The 20778-nt window shown below is 37.7% G+C and overlaps 1 protein-coding gene across 2 annotated transcripts in view; it reads right to left on the bottom strand.

Moving 5' to 3' along the window:
- CNTN4 (contactin 4) overlaps nt 1–20778 on the bottom strand; it is a 985539-nt gene that overhangs the window by 803625 nt on the left and 161136 nt on the right. For both annotated transcript variants that reach the window (XM_047779322.1, XM_047779348.1), the window contains exon 2: nt 9171–9211. The gene's annotated coding sequence lies outside the window, so the exon portion shown is untranslated. The remainder of the gene's footprint in view (nt 1–9170; nt 9212–20778) is intronic.

Below are 20778 nucleotides of genomic sequence, written 5' to 3'. Positions count from 1 at the left end.
TTTTTCATTATGATTCCCACAACAGCTAGCACGCAGCCCCAATGACAATTTGTTGAATGAATAAGCAAATGATTGTGTGATTATATGCACATTACTGTATCTCAGCCAAAGAATGTCAAAAATTCGGGGAGGGAAGATGGATGCAAGAGGAGCATGTGCAAGAGAAACAGGGGGTCCAAGCTGAATTACAGGAAAATTTCAAAGAAAATAGATCAGCACTGTTGGTAAACACCATCTTAATAGAGAGTATAAGGTTAAGAATCGTGTCTGCACCTGAGGAAAATAAGAGGATTATGGACATTCTGAAAAATTAGCACACAGAAAGGAGTTCATCTAGAAAAAGTGACAGCATGAGTGTGAGAGTGTATGGGAGACAAAGAGTGTACACACACACACGTACCTAACTGACTGCTTGTTGCTAGTGAAGTAGGAGGAAGGAGTGGGAGAAAAAGGGTGTTTCTCAAAAAGCAACTCTATTTACTACTGAGATATATGCATTGATTCACAAAAAAAAAAGAGAAAGAAATGAAAACTTCAGCACAGCTAGACACTTTATGATTAATGAGAGGACACCTAGTTAAAGGTGGCTGGAAGGTATTATCATTATTCATGACACTCAGGACCAATGAGGCTCAATTAATAAAATGAAATATTAACTTTAGAATTTTTCACCAGTCATTTCTCTAAGGAAACAAAATTTAAGCACTCATGTTTATTGTTTCAAATTAAAATGGTACAAGTTGGAGTTTCCGTCGTGGCACAGTGGTTGGCGAATCCCACTGGGAACCATGAGGTTGCAGGTTTGGTCCCTGCCCTTGCTCAGTGGGTTAACGATCCGGAGTTGCTGTGAGCTGTGGTGTAGGTCGCAGACGCAGCTCGGATCCCTTGCTGCTGTGGCTCTGGCGTAGGCTGGCAGCTACAGCTCCGATTCGACCCCTAGCCTGGGAACCTCCATATGCCAAGGGAGCAGCCCAAGAAATGGCAAAAAGACAAAAAAAAAAAAAGGTACGAGTTTTAAAAACATGTACAGGGTAAATCACTAAATCTCAGGGTTCACAGTGATTTTCCTTTGCCTACCTCAGAGTCTGAGCTTCTGAAGAAGAGGTAGAAGAGTTTCAAGGCAATCTGACTTTTTAAGAAATTAATTACAGCAAGAGAATCATATGCAGAGTTAATCTACACACTGTCACTGTCTTTTTCTGAAAATATGAGAACAGCTGGGACCTTATCAATTGTGATATTCCCTAACCTGCCTATCTTATTCATCTTCATAGAGCCAGAAAGTACCTGCCACAGAGTAGCTACTCAGAAAGTGTTTAAGTTGTGTTGACTATCTAATCAATGTATCTATTTTCCCCTAACATTCAGATTATCAAAATGGCAACAGAAAACCACAAATAGTTTGCTACAATTGGTTTATCTTCTTTAGATCAACTACTCCAAAATACATTCCATAGAATATTGGTTAGAGGCGAATAAAGGCAGTGGGTTCTATCCTCAAAATAAGTTAACACTTGTCCTTGAAAGGTAAATAGATTACTTTTAATTGTTAAATTATAGTTGATTTACAATGTTCTGTCAATTTCTGCTATACAGCAAAGTGTCTCAGTCATACATATATATACATTCTTTTTCTCACATTATCCTCCATCATGTTCCATCACAAATCATTAGATATAGACCCCTGCACAATACAGCAGGATCTCATTGCTTATCCACTCTAAATGCAATAGTTTGCATCTACTAACCCTGAACTCCCAGTCGATCCCACTCCCTCCCCTTTGGCAATCACAAGTCTGTTCTCCATGTCCATGAGTTTGTTTTTTTTGTTTGTTTGTTTGTTTTTTTTATAGATAGGTTCATTTGTGCCATATATTAGATTCCGGATATAAATGATATCACACGATATTTGTCTTTCTCTTTCCAAATTACTTCACTTAGTATTAATGTCTCTAGGGCCATCCATGTGGCTGCAAATGGCATTATTTTGTTATTCTTTATGGTTGAGTAGTATTCCATTGTATATATGTACCAAATATTCTTAATTCATTTATCTGTCATTGGACGTTTAGGTTTTTTCCATGTCTTGGCTATCGAAAATAGTATTGCAATGAATACAAGGGTGCATGTATCTTTTTCAATGAAAGTTTTGTCCAAATATATGCCCAGGAGTGGGACTACTGGATCATAAGGTAGTTCTATATTTAGTTTTCTGATGTACCTCCATACTGTTTTCCATAGTGTTGTCCCAATTTACATTCCACCAACAGTGTAGGAGGATTCACTCTTCTCCATAACCTCTTCAGCATTTGTTATTTTTGGACTTATTAATGATGGCCATTCTGGTGTGTGTGAGGTGGTATGTCACTATAGTTTTGATTTGCATTTCAACAATAACTAGTGATGTTGAGCATTTTTTCATTTGCCTGTTGGCCGTCTGTATGTCTTTGTTGGAGAAATGTCTGTTCAGGTCTTCTGCCTATTTTTCAGTGAGATTGTTTGTTATTTTGCTCTTGAGTTGTATCAGTTGTCTGTATATTTTGGAGATTAAGCCCTTGTCTGTTGCATCATTTGCAACTATTTTATCCCATTCCAATAGCTTGTCTTTTGGTTTTGTTTTTTATGATTTCCTTTGCTGTGCAAATCTTCTAAGTTTGATTAGGTCCCACTGGTTTATTTTGAAACAGTAATAGATTTTCAGCTTTAGAACGTCTTAGTTTATTTAATATATACAATATATATTTTTTGCATATTATGGTAGATAGATAAACTGTATATAAGACATCTCCATGTATTTGACTCTATAATACTTTTTAATTAAAATATTGTACTAGGGTGACCAAATCTTTTCATACATTGAACATAAAATATCATTAATTTCAACATGTTCAGCTTTGTTTCAAATATTTTCCTATAGGCAACCAGCATATATTAGTCTTTTTGATCGCATAGTCTTTTTGAACATAGATCATAAGCAATGTCTCTAACAGGATTACTTTATCAAATAAGAATCTTAACAATGCACTTTCCATACATAAATTTCCAAAGCTTAAAGAATAACTCATCTACAAATTTTGGACTGCATTTTGACCTTACTTGTGAGAAGGCATTACCTTTTACTTGTCCATACTGAACTAAGCTGTGTGTCTCAGCCATCCCATTTTGTTCATTTATTCATTTAGTCACCAAGCATTAAACCCTAAATACATCCCATGCATAGGTTTGAAAGCTGGCCACAAAAAGATGAATGTAGAAGTTCCCATTGTAGCTCAGCGGTAACAAACCTGACTAGTATCCATGAGGGTGCAGGTTCAATCCCTGGCCCCACTCAGTGGGTTAAGGATCTGGCATTGCTGTAAGCTGTTGTGTAGGTCACAGATGAGGCTTGGATCTGGCATTGCTGTGGCTGTGGCACAGGCCAGCAGCTGCAGCTCCAATTTGACCCCTAGCCTGGGAACTTGCATATGCTGCAGGTGTGGCCCTTAAAAAAAGAGAGAGAGATGAATATAAAGCTTTCTGCTCTAACAGAACCCTTGTCTCATTTGGAAAAATACAATAGTAATAACTTAAAGTTAGGTTGCTGACATAAAAAAGAGGTGCACACACTTACAAAGTAAGGCCAACTCTGCCTTAGAGTCAGACAAAGCTTCAAAGAGGTAGACCTTCACAGAGGTAGGTCTTAAAAGACTGAGTTCACCAAGTTTTAGAGGACAGTAGATTGAGGAGTATAACCCACCAAAGAGAGTAACCACATTTGTTGAGGTGTGGAAGTAAAGAAAGACAGGAGCTTGGAAGGTTCAAATAGTGAAGCAAACTAAACCATGACCTGCTTGCATAGACTCTGGTTTGCCAAACTAAGCAATTTGGCTGAAAATTTATTAAGAGGAAATGGTGCAGATTGGAGGGCTCCTAAATTTTCTAGCTTTTTTTCTCCAAATTACTACCAAATTTTGGAATGCCCATGTGAATGGACACAGACTGAAATTCTGCATGTGTTTTGTGTTTATAGGAAAAGTTCATTAACTCCTCTGCTGCTGGTCCCTTGTAAGATTATGATGACCTGTACAAGTCAGTAAGCACTTCTGTGATATACTGTGTAATTAGTCTCTCACAATGCTTACTACAAAAGAAAGTGTAATATGGCCAAGTCCCTCTTTACCCATGCCTAGCATCTATATTAAAGGACAATAGGATCCAATCTACTATTCAAAGTATAATTTTCTTACCACTGCAAACTTCACCCATGCATGGTTATGTATTTTGAATTTGTAATCTGCCTGGAACTTGGCAAAGAATATCAGTAAGAATCCTCCCCTAAGGTCAACTTTTCCATGGCTTCTTCCCAATTAAGCCTTATCTTGAATCCTTCCACCCATCTAAAATATTAGGTATATACTTTAAAGATTTCTTTTTTATGACCCCCACCTTTTAAGCCTGGGTTCTGCCTCCCTTTTCAGAACATCAGCATCCTAAAACCAAAAAAGAGGAAACTTTATTCCAAGGAGAAGAAAAACTCTATATTGCTTATCTTTCTGTCTTCAGGTCCAAGAACAATGCTTAATACACCCTAAACAGGGACCACCTATTACAGAGATGCATGGATGGGTGAATGAATGCGCAGATGAGAGGAAGAAATACACAGGAAGGGATAAAGGGAAAAGCAGAAAGAAAAGATAGGAAGTAAGAGAAGAAAGGAAAGAGGAATGGGCAGTGGAGTTGAAAGAAGAGTTGAGTTTATCTTAGTAATTTTACCTCTATTAGTCATGATGCTGAATTCAATAACAAAGACCCAGCTGAAACTAGTCCAAATAAAAAGGGTAAATTATTGGTTTCTGTAGCTTCCAAATACCCAGGGATAGAGCTAAAGGGATTGGAGAAAGAGTTGCAGGAAACAGGATCTGAAGAGAGAGAAGTGGGGACCCCACCCTTTCTGGACTCTTTCACAGCTGCCTGTCCATCGTCTTATCTGGGGACCTTAGCTGAGTTCAATCTCATGGACGGTGACCCACCTTCCTGTATAGGGAGCACCTCATCCTCAACATTCACACTCTGCTGGACCTTTGTAGGCTGCAGGCCTACTCTTGGTCTAATCCCTTTGTCCAGAGGAATACGGAACTGTCAGATGCTGAAATTTTGGACAGTTACCCATGAATTTTGATTGGACTAGTTACCGTATCTGTTATAAAAGATAAAGTGATAAGTGCCTAGCTGTAAATGTTGACATTGCATTTTGGGTTACAAGTGTCCCTTTATTTTTGAATTATGCAAAGAGACCATAGATGTTAAATACTATGCTAACATATAATAAAAGAATAGTAAGATTTTGGAATCAATATTGAAAAAATATTACAAAATTCATCACAACCTTGACCATATTTGAATAAAACATATAATTTCTGTCCCACCAATCTTGTGGTATAACACAAGAATCAATTAAAATGAATTACATGAATGCATGCGGTAAATTCTATGAAACTACAGTGGCCATTAGAGTTGGCATTTTTGGTGTTTTTAATACTAAATTTATAAAAAAGCAGAGCAAGAATGGCCAAAGAAAACACTTATTGCCTTATGATTTCTATCAAATATTTCCTTCTGATCTTTGATACAATAAATATTATTCATTTAAATCCATTTTAACTGTGTTTTCCTAGCACCAATATAGATTTTTCATGGTCTCTTGCCTAACACCTAAGACCATGCATGCAGATGCAGTTTTTTTGACCTAGTATTTCTTAACACTTAGGACCTGTATTTGAAGTGAAATAAATGATGGTGTGAGATGATTTATACAGTGAGGCAGAAAACAAGAGGGTAAGTGAGATCCTCTTAAAAGGAAAAAGCAACAATAAGTGGTCCACTCACTCCAAACGTACCACTTGGGAAAAATCAAGCCTGAACCTCTACTACCTCATCTGGTATAGTTTTAATTTTAGAAAATAATTCAATAAAACCTATGTGTGTAGCTTAGAAAAGCATGGTTTATGCTAAAGCAGGGAAGAGAGAAGATGAGAAAAGTTACACAATCAGAATGGGGGATGGACACAGAGAATATGTTGGTCACAGGGCAGGATGCATTAGATGAGCTACAGAAGAAGAGCAAATTGAAAACAATGACCTTTGAGCAGGAAGTTCTGACTAGAGGGTCTCTGGGTGGCCTCCTGGAAGAGGCGGAAGTTCCACTAGACATTGAAGCTTTGACAGGTAAGGACTGGAAGGAAGGGGTTCCTCTGACAATGGAAACTGAATAAAAGGCAGAGAGGCAGGATCAAACATTGGGTGAAATAACAGGTGACAACAGTATCAAGAATATCAGGAACATGAAGTGATAGAAAAAATGAAAAGTAACCATGGTAAGATGCTCAGTGTTGGCATTATAACCATCTACCCAATAGTATACTTAGCAATAAGATTTAAGTAACAGAAAAGGAATTAATTCATTAGAATATGTACAATATTTACAACTTTTCTAATTAGTATTATATTGGCCTCTGAAAATAACTACATCTAGATACTCTACTTATGTGTTCATACAATTTCAGTAACAAAAACCCCATTATTTTAAGTGTTTATTATTAAATATTTCCCTTAAAATTTTCTCATACTGATTTGTATTCCTCTGAAAGGAAATAGCACACTTATATATTGCCTTTGTCAAGACTATGCTGAAAAACACCCTTTGCCATAAAAAGATTTTTTTTTCTAATGGCATATAATCAAGCATGCACTTCATTAGTCATTAAAACTTACTGCAAATATTAAACAGCTATGTAGCAATTGCAAAGAAAACAAAGAAATCGATTTCAAATGCTAAGGCCTATGATTTGTCTCATAAAGCACAGGAAAAAAAAAATCCTGCAGAAAGAAAGATACGCAATGAATATTTTATTTCCATTTGATTTACAAAGGTTTAAAATATAGTTTTTAATATCTGGCACTCATGATGATAACCAAGTTTTCTTAAATGAAGTTAGTGTTTCAATAAGCTTTGCTGCTTGTCATTACCATTTTCACAGATGAATTACATTTTTTTTCTAAACAATGAATAACTAACATGTAGGCTGATTCATATAAAACTGATACCATCTCACCATTTCTCACTTACAAAAATGGTAATTTTTTAGATCTAACCTAAAAGACAAAAATCATAGAATCAGAGAATCTTAAGAGTTAGAAAAATGATCTGACAGATCTAGTGGATTATTTGGCCTGGTTCATAAAAATCCCTTTTTATAAAACAGCAGTTGTTTAATAATCACTGTTGGAGTGTTTGAAATAAGGTTAAAATAATATATGTATGAATAGGAACAAAAAGAAGCACTCAATGCAGAATTAGCCCAGTTCTCAAATAGATCTTTTTCCACAAAACTCATTTCACATGTTTTTTTAAGCAAAGGAAAAAAAATCTCAAGCAAATACCTAACATCACAGTATAAAAGGTGCCTGAACATTATTGTGAGTTGCTTACATGACCAGACAAAGAATATAAGGGCTCATTATTTAGACTAAAAATATAATGCATTTATTTCTCTAATTTCAAACAAAAGGAACTAAAATCAGCATTCCTAGATAACATTCTTTTATCTAAGTAGCTTGGAAGAATCAAGTGAATTATTCAAACCTAGAAAAGGAAACCACTAAGAAAATAGATATTTTAATGCTCTTCAGCTTGCAACCTACCCAGGAAAAGAGGAATCAGATAAAAGATAACCTTGAGCTTACAAGATTATATGGGATTCTTTCAAAATCAGAGATTTCTCAGAATAAGTCCATCCTGAGTCTCCAAGACATGTAGGACAAAAGGGCAAAGAGGGAAGACTGCCTTCCTAGAACCACCCCAACCTCAGAATTCAGTAAGTCAACAAGAATATTGCTGATCATATGAAGAATCCATTGACCCTTCCTACTCTCTTCTCCCAATAAATTGACTGACCTTACTCTGTCACCCCTTACTTCAGAACAGTTTTAACAACATGAAACTACTCATTTCTAAACTTCAGCTTTTTTTTTTTTTTTTTGAAGAAAGAAATGAAAAGTATTTTAGGAAAGAAGGAACCCCAGAAATCATGATTTGGCCCACTAACCATACACATGAGGAAAGTGAGCCTTGGGGAAAATGAATCCCTCAAGACCCCATAACTCAAGAAGCCCGGGCTGACTACTTACTGTGGTGGCTGGACAGTGTAGGACACCATCCCACTTTGCTGTAATTTGGTCCTTTTTGCCATGGGATTGGGTGGCATGTGTGTCTGTGGATGTATCTGTGGGTAGCTTAGGCATTAATACACTTAAGGCTCAATTTTATACTGATTAATTAATCACTCCTAAAAGATCAGTAATCCTTTTTAAGTCTAAAGATCTTTCCCATAAATTAAACTCTGTAATGCTACAGGATTATCTGCAATTGGGTAACCAAATACAAATCACATTATTATCACAGAATTACCAAGGTACACATTGCTAAAACAAATGAACTGATAATTCTACAGTATATGATGTATGCACTACACCAAAAGGAATAAAGACAGAAAACTTGTACAAAATATAAAGACATTAGGTTGAGAAACCAAAAAGATGATTTTTAAGGTTTTTCTATTACAAACAGAACCATCTGATCATTACACATGACAGCATACAAAAAACAATGTTTATAAGGTTGTGTTCCAAAATCCACATGTTAATAATATTAGACTTTGGCATAGAAAAATATCAAATTTTCACAAAAAGCAAAGATTTGCAACCAAATAAATATGTGAAGGAAAATAAATAAATAATATTCATAATTTATATGAATGTTATATTCATAATAAATTAAATTACATATTATATTTTTGACACTCAGACAATAAATTTTGGATAGTTAACCTTCCTACTTTGAAAAGTATACTATATTAAAATGCATTGAAAATGAAATTTAATGATAAAGTATTATTTGCAAATGAATTCTGAGGACCACAATTACATTTAAAATCACCTATCTTGTGATTTAATATAAAATGTATTGCTATTGTTTTCTGTATATTTTATTTACCTACGTTATAAATTAATTCCATAGTACATAAGGAAAAGGAGTCCCAATTAATAAGATCAAAACTTTTATAAAACTCCTCAAAGATAAAATATATTTATGTATTTTATTACATGTATGTTTTTAATAAAATGGTACATACCCCCAACGAAGTTATGCATCCCAAGGTCAATTGCACATCACCTAAAATAAAGAAATAGGTTTTAGAATAAAGCATAAAGTTAGACTTTTTTCTTACAAGTTGCATTCTAGTAGTATCACTGGTTTGAGAAAAAAGTCTCAATGGCAACTCACATTAGAAAAGGTTTTTCTCAAGAGCAGATAAAGATGGCAGAGGAGTAAGAGGTTGCATTCACCTTCCCCACAAACACATCAAAAAAACACGTCTACATGGAAAACAACTCAGACAGAACATCTCCTGAATGCTGGCAGAAGAACTTAAACTTAAACCTCCAAAAAGGACAAGAAACCTGTGACATAACTGGGTAGAACAAAAGAAAAAGAGAGAGAGAGAGAAAAGGACTTAGGATGGGACTAGCATTCCCGAGAGGGAGCTGTGAAGGAGAAAAGGAACCCACACCCTGGGAAGCCACCTAACTGATGGGGAGATCAGCTGAGATGGAGGGACCTCAAAGTTGCTGAGAAAAGCACAGCAAGTGGACTGAAGACAAAGTAGAGCGAGAGCCACAGAGATCATCTGAACCACTGGCCTGACACCACAGCCTGAGATGCTCGGGCAGAGGCTGGGTGCTATGACTTAGGCTCCAGAGGTCAGTCCCTTGGATACGACTAGGGTTCGCTGTGTGGGGACAGCCTAAGGGGCTAAGGAGAAGTATGCCAGGGGCAGGGGAGTGTGTGCCATGAGTGGGGGAGTGGAACACCATGGCAGAGGGAACCCAGAGAAGGTCTGGACCCACAGGAGAAGCAAGGCTCCATTGTTGTGGAGGGTGAGAGGAGGAGGGGCAGACCACCACAGGAATTTCCCTGCACACCGGCTCTCAGGTTCTCAGAGGGTAAGGAGCCTCTGTTGCAGCCTACGGGTGGCAAGAAGCCACCTGCTCTGGCTATGGGAGACTGGCGCTTCTTGTGCAGGCTACAGGTGGCCAAGAAACTCTTGTGTGGGCTAAGGGGCTAAGTGCAGGGCTAAGTGCGACATGATGCCTCTTGCATGGTCCACAGGCAGCAGGGATGAACAATGGCAGTCATCTTGGAGGCCAGAGGAAGGCATGGACTGCCACCAATGGGGGCCTGTGAGTGGGCTCCACCTGAGGACTCAGTCACATCCAGGGTCAGCAAAGAAAAGGGAGGAGGGGGGACTGCAACCAAGCACCACACACTGTTGCTCTCACTCTCCTAGGAAAAAATCTACCCTGCAGCTGCCACTTCCAAACGTTTTGGGCAGTACCCAGATGCTTGATCACTGTCCTTTCCCAAAACCCTACAAACAGGAGTAACAGGTGCAAAACTTTCTGTGTGGGCTAGGTGAGATGGGGTGTTTCTTGCGTGGTCTGCAGGTGGTGGGAGTGAACCACCACAGTTACCTATGACTCCAGAGGTGGGCGTGGCATGCCAACACTAGGGGTCCGTGAACAGGTACCAGTTGAGGCCCCAGTCACCTCAAGGTTACCATAAAGGAGGGCACTGTGACCGAACACCACCTGTTGTTGCTTTTGCACCCCTGGGAGCACAACGGCCCCGGTGCTGCCAGTGCCGAATGCTCCAGGCAGTACCCACACACCTGATCTCTGTCAATTTTCAGAATCCTGCAACTAGGAGCAGCCTGTGCAGCACTTCCTGTGTGGACTTAGTGAGACAAGGTGGCTTCATGAATGGTCTACAGGTGGTGGGGAAAAACCACCACAGTTATCACTGACTGCAGAGGTGGACGTGGTCCACTACCACTAGCGGTCCCTGAACAGGCAACACTTGTGGCTCCAATCACCTCAGAGGAGGGCACTGCAATCAAACACTACCTGTTGTGGCTCTCACTCCCTTTGGAGCTCACACACCCTGAAGCTGCCACTGCCAAATGCTCTGGGCACCTTGTCAATCTGCTTAGGCTTGTAACCACTTCCCAGGGGCCTGCAACTAGGAGTAGCCTGCACCACCTTCTTGGAGGTCCCTGCTACTGTTAAGAGCCCAGCAAACAGGAACAGAGTATTAGGCCTAACCATTGCCTCCTTCTCCCTAGAAATACACTCAGCACCCTGGGGATAATAGCCTGCTCACACCAAAGAAACAGATATCAAATATTCAAACTCCCATGCCAAAAATAAATAGTTACCCTTCAGGAAATACAAAGGGGTATTCTTGAATAGAAGTAGCCCTCCAAGACTATAGTTTGGCTTCCCTAAACTCACAGAAAAAGAAAAGCACAAGCAAGATGAAGAAGCTCAGGAACCATTCCCAGTTAAATGAACAGCAGAATTCACCTAAAGCAACAAAGAAAGAAACATACCTTTGCAGTCTGACATTCCCTTATACTTAACACTTTGCTTTTCTCTTGATGCTTTTAGAATTCTCTATCTTTAATTGACAGAGTTCAAAAGGGAGATAGTGAAAATACTGAAGGAATTAAGGGTGAATATCAAGGAATTAAGAGTAAACATGAACAGTAATGCAGATTCCTTTATAAAGGAACTAGAAAATATAAGGAGGAACATAGAAAAATTAGAAAACTCATTTGCACAGATGCAAATTGAGCTAATGGCACTAGATAGCAGTATGAATAATGCAGAGGAATGAAATAGTGACTTACTTGGATGATAGAATAATGGAAATCATCCAATCATCCAATCAGCAGAAAGAAAACCAAATGAAAAAACATAAAAAGCAATATAAGAGATCTATGGGATAACATAAAGCAGGCCAATCTACGCATAATAGGAATTCCAGAAGGAGAAGAAAAAGAAGAGAGGATTGAAAAAACATTTGAAGAAATTATGGCTGAAAACTTTCCAAATCTAAAAGAAACTGATATCAAGATACCGGAAGCACAGAGGGTCCCAAACAAGTTGAACCCAAATATATTACAATAAAAATGGCAAATGATAGAGAGAGGATTCTAAAGGCAGCAAGAGAGAAGCAAAGCATTAAGTATAAGGGAATCCCCATAAGCCTATCAGCTGATTTCTCTACAGAATCACTACAGGCTGGAAGGGAGTGGCAAGATGTATTTAAAGTACTGAATGGAAAAAAATTGAGCCTAGAATATGTATCCAGCAAGAATATCATTTAAAATAGAAGAGGAAAAAGAATTTCTCCAAAAAACCAAATCTAAAAGAGGACAACAATATTAAACCCATTCTAAAAGAAATACTGAAAGGTCTTCTCTAAATTAAAAAAAAAAAAAAAAGTAAGAAGAAATAGGAAGGAGGAAGCCACAACTGAAGAAATCACTTAAATAAGCCAGCATACAGATCTAAATATGAAGATATTTAAAAAAGGCTTCGTATCACAGAATGTGAGGAAAGAAAGTAAGAGAACATAGATTCTATTTTTTTATTTAATTATGTATTTCAGCCTATATGACAGTCAGGCCAAAGCAAGCAGATACAGGAAGAGGTTAACATACTTAGAAAAACAGGGCAACCACGTATCAAAAACAAATACTGCATTCAGAAAAATTAAAAAGAAAACTACTCAAGCATAAAATAAATGGAAATCATCCAAACAAAAAAAGAAAGGAAGAAAAGAGAAACATAGATTAACTGGAAAAAAAAGTTTTAAAATGGCAATAAATACATATCTGTCAATAATTACCTTAAATGTCAATGGACTGAATTCTCCAATCAAAAGACAGAGTGGAAGATTGGATAAAAAAAAAAAGCTAAAATCGGCTGTCTATAAGAGACTAATCTTAGGGCAAAGGACACATACAGATTGAAAGTGAGGGGATGGGAAAAGATATTTTATGCCAATGGACAAGACAGGAAAGCAGGAGTTGCAATACTCATATCAGACAAAATAGACTTTAAAATGAAGGCCATTAAGAAAGACAAAGAAGGACACTATTTAATGGTTAAAGGATACATTCAAGAAGAGGATATTACCTTTGTGAATATATATGCCCCTAATATAGGAGCACCAAGATACATACAACGAATACTAACAGACATAAAAGGAGAAAGTTATGGAAATACAATCATAGTAGGAGACTTTAACACCCCACTCACATCAATGGACAGATCCTCTAGACAGAAAAACAATAAGGCAACAGAGATCCTAAAGGACACAATAGAAAAGCTGGACTTAATCGACATTTTCAGGACATTACATACAAAAACTATCAGAATATACATTCTCCTCAAGTGCACATGGAACATTCTCAAGGATGGATCACATACTGGGGCTCAAAGCTAACCTCAACAAATTTAAGAGTATGGAAATTATTTCAAGTATCTTCTCCGACCACAACTGCATGAAACTAGAAATCAACCACAGGAACAGAAATGAGAAAAAACCAACTACATGGTGACAAACAACATGCTACTAAAAACCAAATGGGTCGGAGTTCCCATGGTGGCACAGTGGTTAACGAATCCGACTAGGAACCATGAGGTTGCAGGTTCAATCCCTGGCCTTGCTCAATGAGTTAAGGATCCGGCCTTGCTGTGAGCTGTGGTGTGGGTAAAAGACGCGACTCGGATCCCATGTTACTGTGGCTCTGGCATAGGCCTGTGGCTACAGCTCTGATTAGGCCCCTAGCCTGGGAACCTTCCATATGCTGCGGGAGTGGCTCAAGAAAAAGGCACAAAGACAATTAATTAATTAATTAATTAAATAAAATGGGTCAATAAGGAACTCAAAAGGGAAATTAAAAAAAAAAAACCTCGAGACATATGATAATGAAGACAGAACCACTCAAAATCTATGGGATGCCACAAAAGCAGTGCTTAGAGGGAAGTTCATAGCAATACAGCCCTTTCTCAAAAAAGAAGAAAAATCTCCCATGGACAACTTAACCCACCACCTAAATGAATTAGGAAAAGGAGAAAAAACAAAACATAAAGTCAGCAGAAGGAATGAAATCATAAAGATCAGAGAGGAAATCAATAAAATAGAGATTAAAAAAACAATAGAATAAAATCAATAAAACCAAGAGCTGGTTCATTGCAAAGATAAACAAAATTGAAAAACCTCCAGAAAGTCCATGATCAGATGGCTTCACAGGCGAACTCTACCAAACATACAAAAAGGAAATTATCCCCATTCTCCTTAAACTTTTCCAAAAGATTAAAGAAGTAATACTCCCAAAGATATTCTATGATGCCACCATCACCCTAATACCAAAACCAAAGACACCACCAAAAAAGAAAACTATAGGCCAATATCTCCGAAGAATATAGATGCAAAAATTCTCAACAAAATTTTAGCCAAACAAATCCAACAACATATAATAAAGATCTTACACCATGACCAGGTGGGATTCATCCCTGGTTCACAGGGATGGTTCAACATATGCAAATCAACCAATGTCATACACCACAGTAACAAAAGAAAAGACAAAAAAAAACCAAAAAACCCCACATGATCATCTGAATTGATGCAGAAATAGCATTTGACATAGTCCAACATCCATTCATAATAAAAACTCATACAAAGTGGATATAGAGGGAACATTCCTTAACATAATCAAATCCATTTATGACAAACCCACAGCAAATATAAAACTCAATGGAGAAAAGCTGAAAGCCTTCCCACTAAAATCTGGAAGAATACAAGGATACCCAATCTCACCACTATATTGTTCAACATAGTATTGGAAGTCCTAGCCACAGCAATCAGACAAACAAATGAAATAAAAGGTATCCAAATTGGAAGAGAAGAGGTAAAATTGTCACCCTATGCGGATGACAAGATACTATAAATAGAAAACCCTAAACAACTTGAACCCAAAAACTACTTGAACTGATCACCAAATTCAGCAAAGCAGCAGGATATAAGATTAACATTCAGAAATCAGTCACATTTCTATATGCTAACAATGAAATATTAGAAACGGAATAAAAAATACAATACCGGAGTTTCCGTCGTGGCGCAGTGGTTAACGAATCCGACTAGGAACCATGAGGTTGCGGGTTCGGTCCCTGCCCTTGCTCAGTGGGTTAACGATCCGGCGTTGCCGTGAGCTGTGGTGTAGGTTGCAGACACGGCTCAGATCCCGCGTTGCTGTGGCTCTGACTTAGGCCTGTGGCTATGGCTCCAATTCGACCCCTAGCCTGGGAACCTCCATATGCCGCGAGAGCAGCCCAAGAAATAGCAAAAAAAGACAAAATAAAATATGCAATACCTTTTAAAATTGTACCAAAAAAAAAAAATTACAGACATGAGAATACACCTGACCAAGGAAGTAAAAGACTTATATGCTGAGAACTATAAAACATTAATCAAGGAAATTAAACTGGATAAAAAGAAAGGTAAAGATATTCCATGCTCCTGGGTTGCAAGAATTGATATTGTAGAAATGGCCATACTACCCAAAGCAATCTACACAGTCAATGCAATCCCTATCAAAATATCCATGACATTTTTCACAGAACTACCAGAAACAATCCAAAAATTTATATGATGGAATCACAAAAGACCCAGCGATTGCCAAAGCGATTCTGAGGAAGAAAAACCAAGCAGGAGGCATCACTCTTCCAGATTTCAAGCAATATTAAAAAGATACAGTCATCAAAACAGTGTGGTTCTGGTACAAAACAGACAGACAGACCAATGGAACAGAAGAGAGAACCCAGAAATAAACCCTGACACCTATGGTCAATTAATCTTCAACAAAGGAGGCAAGAACATAAAATGGCAAAAAGACAGTTTATTCAGCAAGCATTGCTGGGAAACCTGGACAGCTGCATGCAAATCAATGAAACTAGAACATACCCTCACGCCATGTATCAAAATAAACTCCAAATGGCTGAAAGACTTAAATATACGACAGGACACCATCAAACTCCTGGAAGAGAACATAGGCAAAACATTTTTTGACATCAACCTTACAAATATTTTCTCAGGTCAGTCTCCCAAAGCAACAGAAATAAAAGCAAAAATAAACCAATGGGACCTAATCAAACTGACAAGCATTTGCACATCAAAGGAAACCATAAAAAAAAAAAAAACAAATAGACAACTTACAGAATGGGAGAAAATGGTTTCAAATTATGCAACTGTCAAGTGTTTAACCTCTAAATTATACAAACAACATATACAACTCAACAGCAAAAAAGCCAACAACCCCATCGAAAAATGGGCAAAAGACCTGAATAGACATTTCTCCAAAGAAGATACACAGGTGGCCAACAAGCACATGAAAAAATGCTCAACATACCTGATTATTTGACAAAGGCAAATCAAAACTACTAGGAGGTACCACCTCATATCTGTCAGAATAGCCATCCTTAATAAGTCCGGAAGTAACAAATGCTGGAGAGGGTGTGGAGAACAGGGAACCCTCCTGCACTGTTGGTGGGAATGTAAGTTGGTACAACCACTATGGAAAACAGATGGAGGTACCTTATAAAACTATATATAGAACTACCATATGACCCAGCAATCCCACTCATAGGCATATATCTGGACAAAACGCTCCTTGAAAAAGACACGCGGGGAGTTCCCATCATGGCTCAGTGGTTAACAAATCTGACTAGGAACCGTGAGTTTGAGGGTTCAATCCCTGGCCTCACTCAGTGGGTTAAGAATTTGGTGTTGCCGTGAGCTGTGGTGTAGGTCGCAGACATGGCTTGGATCCCATGTTGCTGTGGCTATGGCATAGGCCAGTGGATACAGTTCTGATTAGACCCCTGGCCTGGGAACTTCCACATGCTGCGGGTACGGCCCTAGAAAAGACAGAGAGATCAAAAAAAAAAAAAAGAAAGAAAGAAAGAAAGAAAAAGACACAGGCATCCGTATGTTCACTGCAGCACTATTCACAATAGCCAAGACATGGAAACAACCTAAATGTCCATTGATATATGAATGGATTAAGAAGAAGTGGTATATATGCACAATGGAATACTACTTAGCCATAAAAAAGAATAAAATAATGCCATTTGCAGCAACATGGATAGAACCAGAGGCTCTCATATTAAGTGGAGTAAATCAGAAAGAGAAAGACAAATACCATATGATATCACATATCTGGAATCTAATGTATGGCACAAATGAACCTTTCCACAGAACAGGAAATCATGGACATGGAAAACAGACCAGTGGCTGCCAAGGGGGAGGAGGTGGTAGTGGGATGCATTGGGAATTTGGGGTTAATAGATGCAAACTATTGCCTTTGGAATGAATAAGCAATGAGATTCTTCTGTATAGCACTAGGAACTATGTCTAGTCACTTATGATGGAGCATGTTAATGTGAGAAAAAAGAATGTATACATGTACGTGTAACTGGGTCACCCTGCTATAAAGTAGAAAATTCACAGAACACTGTAAACCAGCTACAATGTAAAAAATGAAGTGGAAAAAAAAAGTAAAGGCTTTTCTCAATTACAGAGAACCAGATTTCGACAAGATATTGCTTAAGCTGTGTTATCAGCAACCCTGATGAGCAAGAAAACTGTCACAGTGAATCTATAAAAAAGGCCAACAGACTGATCTATAACTAAATAAATGAGAAAATGATACCAATTCTGGAATATGTTTAAATCAGCAAAATTAAGTATTTGATTTTCATATGAAAGTCAAAACTCTATCTCATTTGAAATTAAGGGATATATTTCATAAGATCATAAAGAGCAACAATTAGCATTTATTCCTTATAAAATATAGGAAAACAATTCCTTCATCGTTTCTTTAAAAGGCACTGCCAAATTTTCAGGTCAGAATACATTTTTATTTTTATTTTGTCTTTTTAGGGCTGCGCCTATGGCATATGGAGGTTCCCAGGCTAGGGGTCCAATCGGAGCTGTTGCCACCAGCCTATGCCAGAGCCACAGCAACACCAGATCTGAGCTGCATTTGTGACCTACACCACAGCTCAAGGCAATGCCTGATCCTTAACCCACTGAGCAAGGCCAGGGATCATACCCGCAACCTCATGTTTCCTACTTGGATTCGTTTCCACTTGCACCACGACGGGAACTCCAGAATACATTTTTAAAAGTTGAAATTTAACTTAGAAAAGCAAGACAAACTGTGCAATGAATATAAAATGTTAAATAGTATTAGAGCTATCCAAGATTTACAAACCCTCACTTTTTTTAATCCTCAAAAACCATACACTAAACCTTTCTAAATTTAAACTCTAGGTGATGTTGATGACAGTTTGGACTTAACGTAAGTATATATTTACATTTCTTGGAGTTCTATATTTTATCTACATACTTTCTCTTATGAGTCTGGTATACAGTTCGTGCAGCCAACTGACTGACTGACATCTCAATTTTAATACTCTAAAGGCATGTCGAACTCAACTTGTTTTAATACAAACACTCCTCTAACAGTTCTCTCTTCCCTAAATGGTCCATTTCCAGCTTTGACAGTGACTGGTACCAATGTAATTCATCTAATTTCACAAGCCACAAAGACAGGAGTCACACATACCTTTCCCTTTGCTTCTTTCTCATCTCTTATTGGTAGCCAATCCACCACCAAGTCTAGACCATTTTACTTCACCCACCTCTCTCCATCTCTACCACCAGTTCTCCCAACCTACTATTACCTCTCACCTGCAGCAGCAGTGAGTATGTTCTCACTGAGTCCTCTCCTCATCCCCGCCCCCGACCAATGGCATCCATATCTATTAGTCAATATGATCACCTCTCCCTACTCAAATCCTTTTCAGATGCTTCAGTATCTTCCCACGAGTCATAAAAATAAAACCAAATATTTAATAAGACTACAAATCTTTGTTTCATCTAACTTTTGCCAAATATTCCGTGTCTCCGCTTTCACCACCCTCTACCTTGTTCTCTGCATGCCAGATATATTAGTGTTTTTAATTCTTGAAATGAACCATGTTCTTTCTCATGGTATTTTTTAATGAGGATTATTTCATCTAATTTTTACATCAATCCAAGGTAGTTACAACTTTCACAACTTTTTTAATGATTTATTTTTATTAGAGTATAGCTGATTTACAGTTTTCTGTCAATTTCTGCTATAGAGCATAGTGACCCAATCATATATAAACATACACATAAACATGTGTCTATACACCTATACACATTTTTTTCTCATACTATATTTCATCATCTTCTATCCCAAGATTGGATATAGCTTCCTGTGCTGTACAGTAGAATCTCACTGCTTATCCATACTAAGTGTAATAGTTTGATCTACCAACCTCAAACTTCCCATCCATCCCACTTCCTCCTCCCTCCTCCTTGGCAACCACCAGTCTGTTCTCTATGTCCAAGATCTGCTGCTGTTTTGCAGATAGGTTCATTTTTGCCATATTTTAGATTCCACATATAAGTGATATCATATGGTATTTTTCTCTTTCTGACTTATTTCACTTAGTATGAGAATCTCTAGTTGCATTCATGTTGCTGCAAATGGCATTATTTTGTTCTTTTTTATGTATGAGTAGTATTACACTGTATATATGTACCCACATCTTCTTATTCCATTCATCATCTCTTGATAGACATTTAGGTTGTTTCCATATCTTGGCCATTGTAAATAGTACTGCAATATCATCTCAATAGCTGCAGAAAAAGCTTTTGATAAAATTTAACACCCATTTCTGACAAAAACTCTCCAGAAAGTAGGCATAGAGGGAACCAACCTCAACATAATAAGAGCTATATATGACAAACCCACAGCTAACATCATTCTCAATGGTGAAAACCTGAAAGCATTTCCACTAAGATCAGGAACAAGACAAGGATGTCCACTTTCTTCACTGTTATTCAAAATAGTTTTGAAAGTCCCAGCCATGCCAATCAGAGAAGAAAATGACCCCAAATTGTAAAGAAAGAAGTAGAACTATCACTGTTTCCAGATGACATGATACTATACCTAGAAAATCCAAAAGATACTACTGAAAACTGCTGAGTTCATCAGTGAATTTGAAATAGTGGCTGGATACGAAATTAAATTTAAAAAAAAAATCAATTGCGTTGTTACATACTAACAATGAAAGATCAGAAAGAGAACTTAGGGAAACAATCCCTTTTACCATCACATCAAAAAGAATAAAATACTTAGGAATAAACCCACCTAAAGATACAAAAGACCTGTACTCTGAAAACTATAAGATGTTGATGAAAGAAATCAAAGATGACAAAAACAGGTGGAAATATATACCATGCTCTTGGATTGGAAGAATCAATATTGTCAAAATGAGCCCAAAGCAGGCCTCTCTCTTCTGGCATATTCTTTCCCTTAACCCATTTCTACCCATTCATTCTGTGGAGCCCCACTTAAATTTCACTTCCTAAAAGAAACTTCCTCTGACACCCTAGGTCGGGTCCTCATAATCTACTATTACTCTCAGGACAGCATTTGTTTCTTCAAAGTATTTATCAAAGTCTTTGTGATTGTGGAATTTATGAGTGGAACACCCACTGAACTCTAAATTAAATGAGGATGGATCCAAGTTGTATATCCCTGATGCCTAAGATAGAGCCTGACATCCAATATGAATGATTTAGGGAGTAAAATTAAAATAAATAAATGCATGAAATGATATGTGGGGGCTCATCGTTTTTTTTGTTTTTTTTTGTCTTTGTTGTTGTTGTTGTTGTTGCTATTTCTTGGGCCGCTCCCACATCATATGGAGGTTCCCAGGCTAGGGGTCGAA

The sequence above is a fragment of the Phacochoerus africanus genome, chromosome 1, assembly GCF_016906955.1.
Source record: "Phacochoerus africanus isolate WHEZ1 chromosome 1, ROS_Pafr_v1, whole genome shotgun sequence".
Lineage (NCBI taxonomy): Eukaryota > Metazoa > Chordata > Mammalia > Artiodactyla > Suidae > Phacochoerus > Phacochoerus africanus.
This window is presented reverse-complemented; position numbering and strand designations above follow the sequence as displayed.